General features: G+C 43.2%; 1 protein-coding gene across 1 annotated transcript in view; it reads left to right on the top strand.

The window, feature by feature from the left end:
* Positions 1–20,903, top strand: part of hoxb3a (homeobox B3a) — a 55,132-nt gene that overhangs the window by 19,568 nt on the left and 14,661 nt on the right. Inside the window, 1 exon segment of the mRNA XM_054606762.1 lies at positions 19,997–20,063. The gene's annotated coding sequence lies outside the window, so the exon portion shown is untranslated.

Raw genomic sequence — 20,903 nt, 5'->3', positions numbered from 1 at the left:
TGCTGGAGCGTAACGCCGTGGCAATGTGTTCTGGAGTGCAATAAAGTCAATAGGTGTTATTTATGATTACTACTTACTATAATACATTCATAAAACATCAGTAACCTCAAGCAGAAAAAAAAGCTTGAATGACTTCCTAACTGTTGTAAGCAACAAACGCCTCATTGTATCATCTTTTTGTCGTTGTTTTTACGTGAAACCTGGCAACCCGGAGGATTCGAACGCTCTATTAAAGCATTCTGCTGATTAATGCATACGATATTATCGATTAATAAGTCATAACAAATAACGCCTTTTTATTTAGTCGCCCTTTTGTTGCGAAGGGACCCTGCAGTCGGACAAGCGTCACCCAGTCTCCGCGATGCCGCGTTCAGGGGACGGAGACAAGTGTGATGACTCCACCGTTGTGTTCCAGCAGCGTTCATATCCGTTAGATGCGAGTGATAAATAGGCTTCTGTTGCCCGTATGACTAATGGCGGAGCATTAAACGTATTGATACCCAAGTATTAAACAACCCCCCTTAGCTTTTACTTATCAATATCCTAATGACAAAGACGCGCTGACTGCTCTTATATTAGCCTATATATATATATATATATATATTTATATATATATATATATACTCCACTGCGACAGAAAGCCTGCAACCACATGAAGATTTTGGCAAATACAACCACTGTTATAGTGTGACATTTTTAGAAAGTAGAGCGACGAGAAAAGCAACTTCCACTCAAGACGGTCATTTTGACCCTGACTTTGCTTTTGTATTATCATTTGTTTGGATAATCTTAACCCTTCAATATATTTAAACCCCTTCACATAAGGAGGGACATGCAAAAAATATTCTACACTTAGTAAGCAATATTTCTACTAAACAGTTATGCCTATCTTCTCATAGATTCATCATTATTCATAGATATCTCCGCCCATGTAGAGTTTGCATAGCCAGCATCAAAGATCGTCGATTAACTCTGTGGCTTATATCACCAGTAAGAAGAGAAAAACATAAAAAAAAAACATGTGGCCGAGTTGTGTTATGTGTTCATATAAAACTGTAAAGCCCAATATTATAAGTGTCATTGTAAAAAATGTCCCACACATAGACACAGTGTCACTGGTCTACACAGTATAAAGTTAACACTGGTGAGACAGCCCGAGCTCTGTTCGAAAGCCATTGATCCTGTCACGTGTGCCTATTAAAACTCACTAAATGTACTAATAAAAGTAGAGACGGACGGGTTCTAGATAGGATTCCCCCTATATCACTTATGGATCCTGTTTCCTTCTTAATAATACTAACACATAAATAAAACGTTAATGAGCGCGTTCACAGATCCATTACTAAAATGCTATTGTTTTTTTTTTTTAATTGTGATTTCTATAACAAATATAGAGCAATACTACGGTATGAGGGGTTCCATCACACGGGGGGGGGGGGGGGGGGGGGGGGGGGGGGTTCGTCTCCGGTGCGATCCCATAATATCACTGGGAGGGAAGACCTCGCGCATGGAGAATATATTTTTTTGTGAGCGTGCAGCCGTTTCGAGACAGATTTACGAGCCCCGGTGAAAGGCGAGATGTCGGGGCTTTGGTAAATCAATCTCTCTCTCTCTCTCTCTCTCTCTCCTCTCTTACTGTCTCTGTCGTCCTCCTCTCTGCCGGAACAGCCTAGCCTTAATAATAATAATAATAATAATAACAATAATAATAATCATAATATAGTCTCTTGTGATCTAATATAAAACCACTTAATCACGCCGCGGACACTTTCATTTTACGGCCATTCTCCATCTTGACAAAGGGACATTTTCAGTGTCTCTCTTTTTATTCAGAGCCCAGTTAATCATTAACGAAGAGGAAGAATCTACCTGTCCTAATCCATCACGGGCCAAGAAGACCCCCAAGATCTTCACACAACCACCACCTTCAATTACTGGCTTTTTTGGTGGGACTCTGTGTCCAACTAATAAGTGTTAAAATAACTGTTTTAATAAGCCGCAAGACATGCCGTGAAGGAATCAAACTGCCTTGGTTAAAAAAAAAAAAAAAAAAAAAAATCCTGATAATTATCTGCAAGTATATGACTTATTAGTATATTAAGAATATTATCAAACTATTTATAATATTTAGTAGTATTATTATTTCATCTTTATATAAATAGCCAAGTCCATCATGTCGCAAAGACATTCCTTTGTCTCCCATCACTACAGGAATGATTGTGATGGTTGAGCTCCAGCTTTACGGCACTAGAGTTGAAAAGGATCTCCTTCTGCTTGACTCTACACACGCACACGCACACGCACACGCACACGCACCACTCCCAGCCATCATAATTCGGATGTTTATGCTCTCGGAATGTTTTTTTTTTTTTGTAACAGCTTTGCGCGCGGCTGTGCCAAGTTTACAGAGCTGAGTCTCGTGCTGCTGCCAGGCCGGCGCGCGGGTCTCCACCGCCGCCGCCGCCGCCGCTTATCTTTCTGCTGTTGTGTTCCCACTGTGATTGCTATAATTTATGGCCGTCATTACAGACGCCATCATCACCGCCGCAAATGTTTGATTTCAATCTTGTTGTGGGTAAAAAAAAAAAAAAATCTCGGGCGCTCGGGATACAACTTTAAAGGACTCTTAAAAAAAAAAGAGAGCGAGAAATAAATCAACTGTTTCACAGATTTAAAAAAAAAAAAAGAAAAAAGAAAAAAGCCTCAGATCTGTTAGCTAATTATTTTTTATTTCTTTGTCATGTGGATTATATATTTTTTTAGGAAAAACCCTGTTTTGCTCTGGGCTCAGTGGCTAATTGCATTTGATGTTACACATCTTCTACATCTTTTTTTTTTGTCACTTCTCTTCTGGCATCCCATAAAATATACAATAACTAGTTATAGCAGAAGCTCCAGAAAAACACAGCGTTGTTTAAAATCACTGGCTGTGTTTTTTTTTAGCACGTGCTACCTACCTGGTTTACACAGTGAGCCGCGTGCACTTCTCATTGTTTGACCTTGAAGTGTTTCTTGTTGGCCGCCCAGCAGAGAGCTTAGCCCCGTTAGCCTCCTGGCATGGACACTGGGTGTTTTTTTTTTTTTTAAAGAGTCTCGAACTCTATTGTTCTGCCATGAGGCGGCTCGAGCTCTGAAACCGGGACACAGAGAGCACTGAACAGGATCCCAGCTTTCTATTGTTGCTGGTGTGGCCTCGACGGGGTTTTTGTCTCCTAGTCTGTCTCAGTGTCTCCGTCTCCTCTCCCCTCCACGGTGTCCCTCTCTTCATATGGTACCTGTCCGTTACTCTCCCTTCTTAATAAATATGCCCATTTCTCTAAATGCATGGGGACGGGGGGACTTGTTCACGGGAAAAATGTAATTTAGCCACCTTGTCAAGATAAAATACTTAGTTTCAGCCAGTTTCAGGGATTTTTCTCTCATATTTCCAGCCAACTCACGCATACATGGATTTGTAATAATTCAACAGTTTGAGTCTGTTAGATATTAAGCTGAGCTCCGCTATGAAACCAAACAAGAGAAATAAACCCTGCTGTGATGCACAGTAGTGATATATATATATATATATATATATAAAAAATAAATATATAAAAAAAAAAAAGATATGCTCGCGCTCTGTTCCGTCATCATCGAATACTTTTTTTTTTTTTTTTCAAATAGCAGAAAACAGACACATTGTGAAATATGACGGGACAGCATGAGGAACCCCCTCCTTGTTCTGTCGACTAACGGCGACCCCGAGAGCGAGCTGACAGTGAGGAATAACGGAGAAGACTCTATGGCGGCCGGTCATTTCTTTTTTCTCAAAAACGAACATAGTCGGTGACAATCATCTTTTATCGGGCCTCTCTGTGCGTCTGTCACGGGCCTGCTTCACCTCACACTCCACACAGCCCGCGGAACTCCCGCAGCAAAAGGAAAAGGTGAACAGAGGTGCTTCACGCGTAGGTTATTTCTTTTTTTAATATTTTAATATTTCTTTTTTTTGAAGTTACAGTCCTGCATGCGTGCACTTGTCCGGATGGGTCCCACGAGCTGAGAGGCCGCACTGGTCGCCCCCCACCTCTTACCACCCCCCCCCCCCCCCACACCCCCACCCCCGACGGACGCGTCACGTGATTCATTAAATAATTAATGCAGAGGGTTGCAGAATAGATATGTATTCGTCGGGAATATAACGGTGAGACCAGTGTGTGTGTGTGTGTGTGTGTGTGTGTGTGTGTGTGTGTGTGTGTGTGTGTGTGTGTGTGTGTGTGCTGTGTGTGTGTGTGTGTGTGTGTGTGTGTGTCTGACGTCGAAAATCCAACTGTCCTCTCAAAAAAAAAAAAAATACAAGCCCCCCTATAGCAGCGAAGAGAGGGGGAGAGAGAGAGAAAGAGAGAGAGAGAGAGAGAGAGAGAGAGAGAGAGGGGGGGGAGAAGAGGAGACACCGAGAAAACGCCGACAGAGAGAGAGAGAGAGAAGAGAAAAGAGAGAAGGAGGCTGCAATAAAACAAAAATTTGGACGGGCGTGCGTCTTGCGGGTCGCTGTGGACACCGTGAGTATTGCGGAGGGAAGGTGGACTGCATGGGGGGAGACCACGCTTCTTCTCCTTCTTCTTCTTCTTCTTCTTCTTCTTCTTCTTCTTCTTCTTCTTCTTCTTCTTCTTCTTCTTCTTCTTCTTCTTCCTCCTCATCTTCCACGCCGCTGCGCCGCCTTCGCCCGCATCCCTTTACCACTGAATCATAGGCTATTTTAACACCGTGGTAAATATGCCCCCACACACACACACACACACACACTCACATCAAAAAAAAAGACCCATCTTTCGCCGTGTTTTCTCATCGTGCATGTTGCTGTCGTGTTGTTTACACATCTCACCCCCCCCACCCATCATCATCAGCCATTGTTTATAGGTTTGGAGCGGTGCAGCAAGGCAGCCTGCAAACCGGGGAGAGAGGGAGAGAGAGAGAGAGAGAGAGAGAGAGAGGAGAGGGAGAGCGATGTTAGCCGGTGGCTGTTTATAGTTTTAAGGAGCGCTTGGATTATTCTTCTCCATCTTTCGCCCATCACCTCCTGTCTGCCTCTACATCTCTCTCTATCCGCCCGGCTCTCCGTCCATCCCTCTCCCTCTCTCTCTCTCTCTCTCTCTCTCTCTCTCTCTCTCTCTCTCTCTCTCTTTTTTTTTCCTCCCAGCCAAGCTACTTCTCTTGATTTATAGTGAGGCAGGGTGTCAGCGTGCGGCCGGGGCTGCCATTGTGTGTTTGTGAGGGAGCGCTGTTGTTTACGGTGCCGCCCGCGATAAATCACGCTTTTTTCCCCTCCGCTGTGGGGAAAAAAAAAAAAAAAAATGACGGTCGATGGACCGATGATACACCGGAACGAGGAAGAAGAAGAAGAAGAAGAGAGGAAGAGATCTCCTCTCGGGCTCCTCTCTCTGATCCGGCTCTGCTTCCCACCGCCGTGCTCTCTTCCTCCTCCTCTACATCTTCAAACCCATCACACACTTTTCTCTCACTCTTGATTATTACTCCAGGTGTGTGTGTGTGTGTGTGTGTGTGTGTGTGTGTTTCCCCCCTGCTCAGTATGTAGCTGGCTGTACAGCTCCGGGTCGTGAATTACTGCGGCGACCAATTAACGGGAGATTTGTTTAAATGTGGCGCACGGGGCACGCCTCTGGCCGCCAAGAAATCTCATAAAAAATTAAAAGAAAAAAACATGGGGGGGGGGGAACCTGGGGAACCTGCCGGGGGGAAATCTAATCCATCTAGCCAAGAAGTGTGAGTAGCTCAGCCAGAGGAAGTCAAGCTCCATGTCTTCCCAAACGCAAACTAGCCTCCAGGCCGCTGTTTAAAGTGTGAAAACAATCAGTAAAATGCTCTCTGCGCTGAGAGAAGATATCCAGGGAGATTCAACTTGAGTTTTGGATTCCATGTCGACTTTATTGTAGGCATTGCCACCATGGCAACCCGTCTATTGTTATAGTTAATAGGGTATATACATTTGCTGCTGGTTGATTGTATTGAGAGGCGTCTTGGTGGTGTCAACACTCTACACTCTGAGTTCATTTTTGCTTTTAGAAGTTCTCTCTCCATGCACATTTTTTTTTTTTTTTTTCTTCGGCGTGTTTTCTTTGGATGCCTGCTGGAATGGAGCTGAGCGCCATTATTCATGTCAGCACTCAAGTGTCTCTGTCTTTGCTCAAACCATGTCACCGTGAATCAGACCTTCTTCTTCTTCTTCTTCTTCTTCTTCTTCTTCTTCTTCTTCTTCTTCTTCTTCTCTTTAAATGTGGTGAGGGAAAATGAGATGCTGGATTTTTTATTTTTTTTTGCTCTCTGTTTATATTCACATGCATTTCATATCCCATTCTGCTGCGTTTTCTCTTCCTGTGGAAATTCCGAGACTCAATGTAGACTTTTTGAGTGTATTGTGGTACAACGTTTGTTTCTTTTTTAGCCCTTCCCATTGCTAGTTGTGGGATGGTTGTGGGGGGTTTGAGGAGGGGTGGGGGGGGGCACGTAATTCTATCGGCTAACCTCATAAGTCACTACAGTAGTGGATGAAGCTCGTGTGGGGTTTTTGTTTTGGCTGTGAATATTCAAAAGTGCAAAATGCAATGAGTACAGTGGGCAGTGTGTATAACAAATGATACATTTTACAGACACAAAATAAGCTTGCACGACATTTTTTTTTATTAACGTTCATTTTATTTCTAAAAACTGTAGTAATGCATCTGCTCTCTGGATGGAGGGAGTGAGGGGTCGGGTGGATGTGCATCCGGAATATATCACTTCACAATTACATTTCAAATGCTGAACTGTCCCAGCATCCTCTCTACCCCCACCCCTCTGTGTGTGTGTGTGTGACCATCGCTACCAGTGTAAACCTTAGTGTAACCAAATTACAGCGGCTTCCCCATCCCATAATAATAGCAGTGGCTATGGAGAGGAGGCGTTTTACTGCAGAACGTGTATTCCTTGCTGCCCGCCGCCGTGTCACAAACAATATCCCGCCTCATTTCTGTGGACGGAGACAGAGAGCTAGAGAGGGAGAGAGACACAGAGAGACACAGAGAGAGAGAGAGAGAGAGATTGTCATATATATTTAAATATCTTCTCTGTGTGTCGCGGCCTTAAATCGGATTAGGACGACAGGGAAGGCGTTGAAAATATATTTTCCAAACGCCACACACACACACACACACACACACACACACACACACACACACACACACACACACACACACACACACACACACACACACACACACACACACACAGGCAGGCTGGGAGTTGTTGACGAGTTAAGAGTGGCAAGCAGCACTCCTTTGACGTTAAAAATTAATAGAAGCTCCAGACAGCGGCACATAAAAAATAGTCCCCTCGGTGAAGGGAGCCCGCTTTATCTTATCTTATTCCGGGCATGTGTCCGCCGTTGAGTGTCTGTTTTTGTTCCATAGGCAAGACAGTTCCCACATCAAAAAACCCCAGCTGAAATAGTTTAAATATTTGAAGCGGCGTTGAGAAATGATAGCACTCCCCGTCTGACATCCATTATAGCTGCTGCTGCTGCTATCCAAGCTGCAGGAGGTGTGGGGGGGGCTCCTGTGAGGCCTCCATGCATCTCTCGCTAAATACTATTCTGCATGCTGCTGCTGCTGCTGTTGGGCGACTATTATTCATAATCCAGATGTGAAAATGCATGTTTGTTACCTCATTGGGAAAAAAGTTAAAAAAAAATAAAAAATACAGGTAGATCAGGTCGGTAGTTTATTGTGACGCCCCAAACATTTGAGTCTAGAATTCAATGTTAAAACACGCTCATTGTAATATGAGGAGAATAAAGGAGGCAGCTTTATGTGTTTCTGGCCTTATAATAAGACTAGTAGCTTGTTGTATTGCGTATGGTAATACCAGACTGTCTGGTTGTAGCGTTACTGTTGAAACTGGAGCGACTGGTGTGAAGGGAAGGACGGCGCATTTTCGTTATTATTGTTATAATGATTATTATTTAAGTGCTGCTTCTTATGGTTTAAACTTAAACGCCTTGCACATTCAAATACATTCATATATGTATATATGAGAGACAGAGAGGGTCTTAAGCCAAAGTGTGAGCTGCTGAGCTCAGGGGGAAAGCTTTGTTTTAAATCGTCCATGCGTTCGGTGTCGTGTTGCTTTTATTGTTCGGGCTGGAACACACTAGAATCAGAAGAGTATATCAGAGTTTTTGTATCAACCGTGATCGAGACATCCGTTTATTGCATGTGGTCAAAGACAAGGTCGGTGCGGACCCACGCGTCTGACGGACACGCACGAAGGCAGGCGGACAAGGAGAATCTTCCCACTCGCTGCTTGAGACTGGCAGCCATATTGTCTTCTTCTCTGTTCTTTTTTTTTTTTCCACGCAAGAAAAAAGAAAAAAAATAATGCTCCGAGCCACCGTTTTTGGTAACTGGGATAAATATGTTCAATATTTAAACCAGATTATTTTTGATTTATAATCCCGCAAACCGCCGCTCAATTTTAAAGTTTGCTTTTTCAGACAAGACAGAAAATAACATCGCCACAAAAACAACACCAGCAGGGGTGTTTGTTATATATATATATATATATATATATATATATATATATATATATATATATATATATATATATATATAAAATATGTAAGCACGTAAACCCGGGTTGGCCTGCACTATGGGGACTACTTTGGGGTCAAAGTATGTAAAAAAGAATTCAAAAAAATGTTAAAAACCCAACAACAACAAAAATAGTGTTTTGTTAAGTGCACTTTTAAAACGCAGAATAATGTGAGTATTCCAGCCACGTAAAGAAGTCCTTCAGAAGAGGCCTTTAAACTGTGCAAATATCCACCGAACGAACAGCATCCTAAATATCCCATATCCATAAAACTCTCTCCAACCTGCCACCAGTTAATATAACTTTAAGGTTTTATACAAAGACAGGCTTTTTCCAACAATTAAAACAAATACACGGGAGCAACGAAAGCATTTCGGGTTGAATGTGAGAATGGAGCAGATATCCTTCCAGCGCAGTCAGACATAAATCAGAGGAGCGCGCGCGGCCTCATAAATCTGCAGCGGCGGGACGTTAACGAGAGAGAGATTTAAGTGTGGGGGAAAATAATGTTCCCAAAACACGTTAACATGTGTTCCAAGCCCGCCTCGACGAGGGGGGATACTCCAGACCATGATTTATTACAACAGAAACGATCGATCCGCTAAAAAATAACAATACTATTCATATCACAATACATATCACTAATATCATTTCACCTATATAGCCCCAAATTGCCTTATCTCTCAGAGGCTGCAGATATCCAGTCTCGTGCTCCATGCTGCCAGGTACTTCCGGGGCTCTTCCCTCGCGCGGAGATGATTACCCGTTCGGAAATCAATCAATAAGAAAAGCCTCGCGCTAATTCATAATCGGCTGAGCGAGGGGGCAGTGATTCAAAGCGCGTGAAAAACGAGCGACTGGAACCGTATCCAGAGCCCGCGAGATGCGCTTTTTTTTTTTTTTTCCCCCCCCCTCCAACCCTTCCCCACCCTCTCCCTTCCTCCGTTCAAACCGAGAGCATGCATGCACGAGAGCGATAAGAGAGACTGCTGAGCCGGAAATGTTTCCACGAGCCCCTTTCCCCCCCCCACGTTCTCTTTCTTTTATCATGGAGGGGAGAAAGTAAAAATAACGGATTTCGTGTAATTGAACTTCTCTCTCTCTCTTTTCTTCGACCTCTTCCCCGCTTTGTCTCGCTCGTTCTCTCAATGTGTGTGTGTGTGTGTGTGTGTGTGTGTGTGTGTGTGTGTGTGTGTGTGTGTGTGTGTGTGTGCATGTCTATACGCGTGGGCAGATAACACGGGTTCACACAGAGAGGGGAGGGAGAGGTGCGTCTGTTTGGGATTCATTTAACGCCTAAATTGTATTTGAGAATAACGGCCAATACCACACAATAATAATAATAATAATAATAATAATAATAAAGAATTACAATCCAGCAACATGTGCACGGTGTCCAAAAATGTCCCATCGTCGAGTCTCACGAGAAAATGTGGCCATTTCAAATCATTTCAAACAACAGCCGGATATCATTTCCAAATTAGAAAGTCATGTTCTTTCCCGTTGCCGTCACATTTGTATTTTAGTTTTTTTTTTTATTGTCGTCACGTGGAGAAAGGGTTCAGTCACATGATTTTGGTCACAAAAAAAACCGGTTTGGTCGATTTCGCTCAGTGATACATTTCTAATTGAATGTCCAACTTTGGTTCCGTCCGCTTCCGCTCAGATTCTGACCACGTGTCTTTCACGTGGGGCCTACCTCATGAATATCATATAAAAATAATATAATTATGACTGTAAACTGCCCCCAGATCGGACAGGGTCTGCAGGTCAGATCGCAGCGGAACGTCTGCTCTTCCTCCTCCGTCTCCCCCTCTTCCTCTCCTCTGATCGCTCTCAGTTTGACGCCATGTAACAACCAACATCTGGCCGGCTGGATGGACAGGCAGGTCACGCTGATCCGCTCTACAACCAACCGTGCGCACCTCAACCACGCTCCCCTATTGGACAGGAACAAGAACCAGAACCACCCCCACCACCACCACCACCTCTCCGATCCCCACCCTTGCCCGACTCCCTAGGTTCTTGCCAGTCCAAAGCCTGGTTCAGGAACCCCGCATACCCTCATTCAAAGCCAGGGAGAACCAGCCCATCTGGGATTGTCTTCAGAGGAAAAAATGCGCGTCAAGAGGACGTTCGACTGTTTTAGAGACAGACCTAGAATATTTAGGTTCTCGGGGGTTACACAGGTCAACGCGGAGGGCTAAACGACAGCAACAGAACCAGCAGCAGCGTGCGTTTTGGCGGCTTGGACCCTCCAGCGAGCTGAAGAAGACCGGAGAGAAGAACCGGAGAGAAGCGCCGCCGGGACCCCAACAGTGTCCCCCGTGCCGGTAAGGAGCAGAACACGACCTCCTGAGCACGCAGCGGCCTGCTATACGGGGGGAGGTTGTTACAGCGCAGGCGGAGGGAGGGGGCGAGCGCGCGCACGCGGTGTGTGTGTTTTTTTAGGGTAAAGTATAGCACCGCGAGCCCCCCAGACCGAGCAGTCCCCGTCAGCTCGTGCGCTGTAGGTGTATAGGCTTTGATTGTTGGGAAATTGATGGCGGAGCCGGCTGGAGATTTATGGCTTTTTTTCTCTCTCTCCCCTTCCCCAAAGCGGGCTTTCCAAAAACGCTTGTCGTCCCGTGATCGAGGCGTTCTGATGGACGCGCCGTTATAACGGAGAGCAACAGTCGGCGGGCTTCGAGCCATTTCTGAACTCGACTAAACGTTAGGAATAATCAAAAGCAGACAAACTGTCGGTGAATATAACATCCAAGGAGGGGGATTCTCTTGCTCGCCTTCACTCCAAGTCCGTATCCCAAAAAACAGACTGCATCCTGGGAGGAAAAAAAACAAACACACACACACACACTCACTCACTCACTCACTCACTACAGCAGGAGGAGATCCAGGAGGGGAGACACGCCGAGAGAGAGCAGGTAAGGTCTGCCGGGATGCTTCTCGCTCAGTGTCCCGGTGTGTGTTCCCGAGTCACCCCCCCGTCCCCCCCACGCTCGACATGTCATTAATTATCTGTTGTGTGTGTGACCGCGGTCTCAGCCGGGGTGTTGCCCGTGCTTGCGCGCATGTGTGTCTGGACAGATGCCTCAGAATAGGTAACAGAGAAAAAGGGGCGCCATGGTCTCTCTATCTCTCTCTATCTCTCTCTCTCTCTCTCTCTCTCTCTCTCTCTCTCTCGTTATTGAAGAAGAAATGTACTTGCAAGGTGGAGTGCAGTGTGTGGACGAGGATGAGTCGCGGTGAACGGGGGACCTGACGGCTGGGTGTGAAGAGAGAAGATGCGCCGTGATTTATGGTAGTGTGAAAAGATTGCTTACTCAAGAAGCCGCCCTCCTCTCTCTCTCTCCCCCTCTTTCTTCCCTTCTCCCTCTTTCTTCCCCTCTCTCTCTCTCTCTCCTCTTTCCACAAATTGTCACCCCACCTCCTCCTTCAACGCAAAACAAATCCACAAATGGTCCTATGATAACAGATTCCTTTGACCAGATCTAAGCAAAAAACAGGCAAACTGGTAATAAATAGACGTTGGCCTATCTTTAGTGTAACTATTTCCATTTATTCCTCAACGACCCCTAATACACCTTTAATTTGACTATCTTGTTGGGTTTCTCAGCCAGCTTAAACCCATTTATTAAGAGAGGGATTTGTGGAACCACCATCAGCAATATAGGGATTTGTTTATAGGAATGTGATTTAACCAGCGAGCAAACAGATTTAATTCATTTGTTTACACAGTATATCCTCAGATCTGTAGTAGCAGTCAGTATTTTTTACATCAAATATGTGACTTTCTTTAAACACTTCTAACACAATTGTTTACGATGTTTGATTTTCATTTGAAATTAAAACGCTCACTATAAATAGTTATAATTATAACTCTCTGTCAGCCGACACCCCAAAATGAATCTAAGGGATGAGAGGTAGTAGCTGATTATTTCATATGTGTGGGGCATAAAAAAACCCTCTCTAAACTAATCATCTGAGATTAAAAAAACATTATTTGAAGTGTTTGCCAATCATTAAACACTGAGACCTCGACCAGGAGCTACAAGAAGATTTCAGGGGGGGCCACTAGCCAAATAAAGATAGGGACCAGTTGCTTCGTCATATCAAGTAATAGCCGGACACATCCTCTGGAAGCTCTCCTGACCTTGGTGGTTTTTCTCTCACTTCCCCTCATAGAGACTTTAAAGTCGCAACAAAAAAAAAAACCCACAGCAGCTCCAACACAGCTGTGATTTAATAGATTTTTTCATACATCACTGACAAACTATGGGCAAAGCACCGATCAGAGTAGAATAGCGGGGGCAAGCACGTCGAACTGTATAAAGGCTGACAGGTCTGGCTGGGTTCCATGCAGCCGCTCTCTGCTGCTCTAACAGGCTTGATAGAAGGCCTATCTGCTGCTGGGGCCAACCGGCCTGATTGTATTACAATCACTGGCTTCTTTTCTTTATTTATTATGATCCCTGTGTCAGAAGAGGTTGTTAGGAAACGGATACAGGCCTGTTGTACTGATGCAGGTTGGTTCAGAAGGCCTCAAAGCTATTATAATAACAATTTAGTAAAATCCATTTTCAAAGCAATGCCAAACCACAAATGACTGCACGGATACATATCACTGAGTGCTAGAAAGGGATTTGTTTAACCAACAGGCTGCCACAGTGGATGTATTGTGCTGAAATTCAACATCCACAAACTGGATACACACACTGACAAACTGAAAAAAACAACAACTGAAAAATATGCTCGTCATTGGACACAGTGTCATCCAGAGGGACAACCCAAACCTACAACCAGAATCTGGTGGAGCTGTGCATTGAGCTGCAGTGTAACAAGTGTTCTTAGTGCGATCTGAGAGTTTGACTTTGTTGCCAGGCGCCACACACTCAAACCCCGCCTACAGTATGTTGTCGTCAGAGCAAAACATGCCTACATGTGATATTCAGATACAGCTGGGATTCATTTCAATCAGCCAGAAATGAAACTTTCCCTCATACAAACCTTTTTTCTTTGGTGATTTCTATCTCTGAGCACACACACACACACACACACACACACACACGCACACGCACACGCACACACACACACACACACACACACACACACACACACACACATAGCAGCAGTCACATCCATCCCTGTTCCTCCTGTTATCATTGACAGACTTGGTGAGCTTGGCACTTTTCATGGCCCAGGAGCAGAAAAGGGCAACTCCACCTCCCTCTAAAAACCCCCCAAACCCACTCCTCCTCCCTCCCTCCCTCTCTCTCCCTCTCCTTGTGGCGTCAGGGCTTTTCTTTGAGTTTGAGGTTAAAGATTAGCATCTCTGATAAAGATTAACTCGCTGTCAAAGGAAGGAGCTGATGGCATGAGTTTCTGGTTCAGGACTGGGGTGGTGACACCGGGGCGAGCTCTGCAGGGAGAGGAGCGACCCTGCCTGCAGCAAGAGAGGAGGACACTGGGCTGAACATGTTGGATCAGTGGATACGATTTAATATAAGACAAGATGGCTGAATGTAAAGTTGTAGGAAAGTGATTTTGATAAGCCATGAAGTCAGGTTTGGTCCACTTAATGTAAAAACAGCTCGGTTGCATGGAGAAATAAGATTCGTAGAAGAGTAGAGGTTCCTATTTGAATAAGGTTAGAAATGAAAAGCAAAGATTTTGCACATGATAGTTACAATCTTGAAGACATTTTCAGCTTCTCAGTCTCCCTCTTAGAATCTAATAACTTGTCAGGATCTAAGTTTCAACTCTGATTGTTGGCTAATGTGCGCGTGAACTCTTCTAAGGACATGAATTGCGAACGATTCGTCCTCTCTAGCAGAAGCCTAGCGCCCTAACCGGGATTCAAACAGGCCCTTTGTGCACCGCACATGCTCAGTTATGTTTGGACGGCCAGGAGCAACCGCACCATAATAAGTGGTAGATTTGTTCAGAGTTCACAAGCTGAATGAAAATAACGGGTTTGCCAAAAACTAAGATATCATCCCTTCCTCTGACACGCTTCAGGAGGTGCACCACACATGTAGGGCTGTTAGATGTAACTGAGAAGTGTCAGTGTGTAGAGAGGTGGTGGTGCACACGCCCAGAACAGGTCATGCAGTTTGGACTGGTTGTGAAATGAATAGCCTACAATGTGTTCTCTCATGAGTGCATGTTCATTTCGAACACCTTTAACAATGGAAACAGTGAAAAGATGTGATCGTGTCCTGCTTGTTGCATGTCAGAACGATGATGCCAGTGCATGGGAGTCGTTTGATTTAAATTGCAGTCTTTTGGGTTTATTAGATTGATTTGAATTGTACTAAGTAGAGTATAGGTAACTGCTTATGTAGAGGAAAAAACCCCCTCACCCCTCTGAGAGACACTCTTTCATTAAACAAACTGCAAGCAGAGGAACATGCATGGTGTCTTTCAGTGTGTTGACTATCTGCTGCCTGAAAAGCAGTGTTGAAACGTGGGTGGGGGGGGTGAAATGTGTTGCAGTATGGGGGTTTTTGTTGTCGCTTGCCCATTTGGCTCTGCTCTGTGCCGGTGAATGTGGCGATTGGTGCTGCGTGGCCGTTCGACCTCATTGCACTTCGGGGAAAGCTTCAAATGGACTTGATGAAAAATGGATGGATGGATGATCTTTAGGGGAGGCACATATGTGATGGCAGTGGGTGCTCTGGTGACCCCCCCCCCCCACAAGAAAAGGTCAACATATCTGGGCAGACACTGATTCAAGCAAAAGGTGAAGGAGAGTTTGCTGTTTGAAAGTAGTACTTATAGTAAAATGTAGGGTTCATTGGGAGAAAGTATAAAACTGCAAATGTGCATGAGTCTACATGTGTTGACAATTTGTAAATGTTTTTACACGTGGACCAACATGTGTCCAAAAATCACATGTGCTCTGAATTGATAGATTTTCTTTTCATTTTTTTTTGTCAACGAAGTGAGACCTAAATAAAGAGTTCAGCATCTGGGGAAAGAGTCCACCAAACTTAATGCGATTGGAACCATGGAGATCATTTGGAGAGGAAGTCAGGTGGCCAGAAGCCCAGTGGTGTTGCAGTAAAGGATGTCAAAACCCGGAAATTGGATACACATGGGGGGATGTGTCCTACAGATAGGTTGTTTGAGGCCAGGGCATTATGAAGTTACTCTTTTTTTTCATCTAATTTTTGCAGCTACTGCAACTAAATGTGATTCAGCTTTGACTGATGATGCTTCTTTGTTAAATAACGTTGAATACATTCAGAAAGATTTTCCATCGACAAATAGGCCTGTCACACTACGTTATTATTAAGTATATAATTTAATATCACGATAAATGGACACGACTTATCACTTTTACGTTATCAATTTATTTTGTGATAAACGTTCCGGACCACGGTTATTTTAACATTATCAAGTATATGTTTTACGATAAATAATCTTACGACCTCGATAATTTTAATGGTATAAATTACTTGTTGTCGATATATTGACATGTCCAATATCATTCTAAAGTTATCAACCTCTTTTTGTATTATATATTGAAACGACAACGATAATTTTAATGTTTTAGACTACTTATTGTACGATATACGGATATGACCTCGATCAATTTTTATTCATCGGCTTATTGTACGATATGTGGATACAACCACAACGTTTTTAATGTTATCAACTACTCTTTGTACGATGTACTTCCATGGACCTATCGTTGGATATGTGGACAAGACCTCGATAATATAAACGTTATCAACTTATCTTACGGGACATGGCTCTGACCTCGATCATTTTGACATTATCAACTTATTATATATGGATATGAATGAGACCATCTTTAATGTAGCAACCTATCGTATGATATATGGACATGGCCACGATTGTTTTTTACGTTATCGACTTACTATGTACATGACCTGAATCATTTTTCTGACCACCTGTTGCCTGTTGTGTTTACATTCCTTGTTTTTTTCAAAGACACCAACATTTTAGCAAACATGATGCCAGATAAAATAGCAGGGTTTTTTACCATGATAAGATGTGGGCGTTTCGTACTTATTGCACATTTTTTGTTAAGAGAGAATGAGAGTCAATTTTACTCTGTTTATATTGTTTTTATCTGTGTTTTTGACAGTCAAATGCCAATTTCTGAATATTTTCAAGAACTTAAAGTCAATTGCTATTTGAAAGGGTGTTCTTGGCATAATTAGGCCATTATTTTATGATTATATATGGTCTTGAAATGACAAAAACATTTCATATGGCAATTATTTCTGTGACAATATATATTCCAACAAAAGTAGTTAACGTTGGCCGACAGTTTATGTCTGCATTTGATCATGGATGCCTCCCTGACCTCATGGACAGTAATTAAGATGTAGACTAACTGATTTCTGACAGTTAGCTGAAAAACATGTTTAATCATGACATAAACAACCTTGATCAATTGTTACATGCAAACACAGTTTGGTAGATAATCTTGGAAGAGAGTTGGAAGAGATGACTTTAAATCTTGTCCTCTTATCGGCTGGTTGCAGTTTCACAACAACAGTCACAAAAAATGATTTTTTGGGGGGATTGGAAATTAAATATCCTTGTGTCCCTATTAAAAGGTTACAGGCTCAAGGATTAAAGCATTAAATAGCACTTTACAATGGAATGCTGCAGCACTCCGCCAGTGGGTTGATCATTAAAGAACTGAGCTATTGCTCCTCAGGGTCAAAGGTCACTTCTGGAGAGCTGTGTGCCAATTTATCACTGTGTGGGTGCTTCGGTGGGGGCTTGCTGCTTTCTCTGTTAATACAGCAAGATATTTTTTTAATGTTTGACCACGTCTGTAAAGCAGCAGCACTGATAGTTATATACTAGAATGTCTGGACTTGTGTTGTAAGTGTTGCAGTTTTGTGTTTCTGTTGTGTTTCAGGTGGAGCTGTAAGGTCAAAGAAGTATAAGGACAAAGACTTTTTTAGATGAGGCTGATCTTTATTTCTATCCGGCACAGAGACTTTGATAAACATACTGAGTATAAGCAAAGCTGTTCTGGAAAGGAGCATATGTTGTGTGTGTGTGTGTGTGTGTGTGTGTGTGTGTGTGTGTGTGTGTGTGTGTGTGTGTGTGTGTGTGTGTGTGTGTGTGTGTGTGTGTGTGTGTGAGGGCTGAGGCAGGCCGGTGACAGCACCACCAGACCTGGCAGAGATAAGAGCAGGAGGGAGTCCTGATAACTCCTGTTCAGGTCATGTGAGACTTTTAAAATGAAACTAAAAGCAGTGAATGAATCCATCCATTCCTCAACATTTCCCTGCAAATTATTAAGAATAAATATACATAACAAAATATCCCATGATCACAAATTGTTTCTTATCGTTTCAATTCATGTCCCAGGAGTCTTAAAACATGCTGTTCGCTCACTTAGCGTGCCTTCTGTTCATTTATGCACCACTGAAAGCTTTGTTATGCTTTTACCTGCAGCATGCAGATGCTCAAACCCTTCATTTAAACTTCAACTCCATCCTGAGACATAAAAAACCCGAAACACCCATCATCATCGTTTTTATTCAGACTCTGGATCCTGATCCAGGAGCTTGTAAAAAAAAGTCCCCCTCTCTCCCTCAGCCTCCACTCAAAAATCTGGCTCATCAGCTGTTCTTGGGGGGCTCTGGAGGCGGCGGCCTCCTCCCTTTGTCTCGGCCTATGGGCTAGCTGGCTAAGCTAAGTTGGGCCCCCTGCATCACTTTCTGGGCAACTTTAGACTAGTCCACTCCTGCTCCGCGTGTCGCTCCAAATATCCCGACTAGATAACCCTGCAGGGGCTGAAGTGAAGCGAGGAATAGAAGGGGAAAACACAGGGAGGAGACCCTCCGGGGCCGGTGCTGCGATGGGGATGGAATTTGGCCGGAGATGCGCGTGAGTGCAAGGAGGGAAAAACAATAACTAAGTTTATAGCAGCAGGCTGTAGGAGTATAGTGGTGGTGGTGGTGGTGGTGGTGGTGATGGTGTATAGGCTGGTACGGGGAGGTTTGGGGGGGATCCTTGCTTTTGATTTATGTGTTTTGGGGGGAAGCTGTCAGAGAGCAGAAACAGAGGCAGAGGAGATTTTTATTCCAGCACTTTAATAAAATACACCAGCCGCTATGCAACAGCACCAGACAGCGTGGATGCTGTGATAGAATTATTACATTCACAGATTAAACCATGTTTTGCCACAGCGGGGGATGGACGCGTACCTGCCCGTGTCAGGGTCGGTGCGTCCTCCTGCTCCAGGATAGAAGCGGACATATCCCACTAAACGATGACCGGGATCCGTGCGTTTCTGTCCGGATGATTCTGACGTTATTTATCGGCCTAGTGCGTGCAGAGCTGCTGGGGGAAACAGCTGTTCTCCTCATGGGGCCGCTTCTCATATTCGCCTGGTTCCCATTTTTCTTTTGTCGGTGGTTGGCAACATTTCTGACTTATTTTTTTTCATCCCGGTTGTTATTGTTGTGGATTTGTTCCGAATTAATGTCGAGGAGTTTAGACGTGTTCATTTTGAGGGTTTCACGCTGCGCTTTTGGATTCTATTTTCTCACGATTTTATGCATTGGAATGAATCAGAATCAGGATTTAGACGCATCCCATGCATGTTGTTGGATTGGAATAACTTTCTATTTTATCTATTGGCTGTATTTTTTGTCACATTGATGGAACAATTTACGTGTTAACGTTCTCATAACAGGCTATTATAAGATATTTAAGATGAAGCCTATTTATTGTTTGAGATACTTTTTTTATTTTTATTTTATTTTTAGGATTAGACCATCGAACACAGACATGCAGTTGAACTATTATGCTACTATTACTCCATGAGCTGATCACACAATATTGTTTCTTATTAATTATGGGTCATTTTAAATTCCCCAATTCTGTCAATCTCTCCATTCCTATGTTCAACTGCTTCATTGATGGGTTTGAGCGCCATCTGTTTCCTCGTTAAATAAAACTTTAAGACAATTAAGACTTTCTCTCAAAAAGCATTGGCAACCCAGATGAAGTATTTTTTTTTTTTTTTTTTATTTCAAACAGCAGAGTAAATACGGCCAATATAAAAGGATGTGTAATATGATAACCAGGATCAATAACACGTTAAATCACTCCCACCCAGCCTGCGTTCCCCTCTCTCGCTCTCTCTGCTCTTATTGCTTCTATTCCGGGATATTCAGAGGGAATAAGTTCGGGTCAGCGGTACCTGTCAGCGGTACCTCCGTCCAAGCAGCCGCTCGATTGGACTACAAGAGGTCTCTGCTCTGTATCGGATTTTTTAGCAAGACCTTTTTGATTACATATCTCTATCTCTTTCTTTCCAATCTCCCCTCTATCCCCCTTTTCTCTCTCTCTCTCCCTTTTTTTCCTGCAGTTCTTAGGAGCTTTCTGGAAGCCGTTTCCTTCCGCCAAAACATCAGTAAATAAGAGGAAATCTTTCGGTGAGTCCTGCTGTTTTATTTTATTTATTTACAGTGATACTATATGTAATGTGAGAAAAAAGTTGGTTCATGTTGTTTAAAACCCTCTTTAATTGCATTCTCGAAATGTGTTTATATGCTGAATTATTCCAATTTAAACCATTCGATCTGGTCCAAACATTACATATATATTTTTTTTTTTTTAAAAATATGGACGGGGATCTTTTTTTTTTTAATGGAAAAAAAATGTGTATTTTAAACAGTTTTTTGTCTGCACCGTTATGTTTTGTAGGCTAATCCTTTTATTATTTTCATTATTAATAATTTATTATCCTTATCATTAATGCGAATACTTTAACATTTCCACACCATGATGTTAAAAGTGAGAATTTAAAGTAAAGTGAGTTCTTGAGTGAGTAGTGAGTCGATTAACTCGCTATGTTTCCTTTAATAATCGACCGAATCTGCAATAGGGTGCAGCCGAATGAGTGCATGCAAAATGTGTATATATATATATGTAGCCTATATATATACATATATGTGTGTGTGTGTGTGTGTGTGTGTGTGTGTGTGTGTGTGTGTGTGTGTGTAATGACACGTGATAATGTAATATAATCCAGCGGTGTGAAGGGCAGTGTGATGACCGCAGCAATGAGACGCCAGGGTCCTTTCATCATTTCATAGTTATTAAAACAGTCGCTGCAATAACGACCCCCAACGCTAATAATAATAATAATAATAATAATAATGGTAACGAAACTAGCACAAACAGCAGCAGCAAAATAGGTCACAGTGGTAGAGTTATATTCATTTAAACCATCAAGGAACGGATATTACAAATAATTACTATTTTTTTTTCCC

The sequence above is a fragment of the Anoplopoma fimbria genome, chromosome 11, assembly GCF_027596085.1.
Source record: "Anoplopoma fimbria isolate UVic2021 breed Golden Eagle Sablefish chromosome 11, Afim_UVic_2022, whole genome shotgun sequence".
NCBI lineage: Eukaryota > Metazoa > Chordata > Actinopteri > Perciformes > Anoplopomatidae > Anoplopoma > Anoplopoma fimbria.
This window is presented reverse-complemented; position numbering and strand designations above follow the sequence as displayed.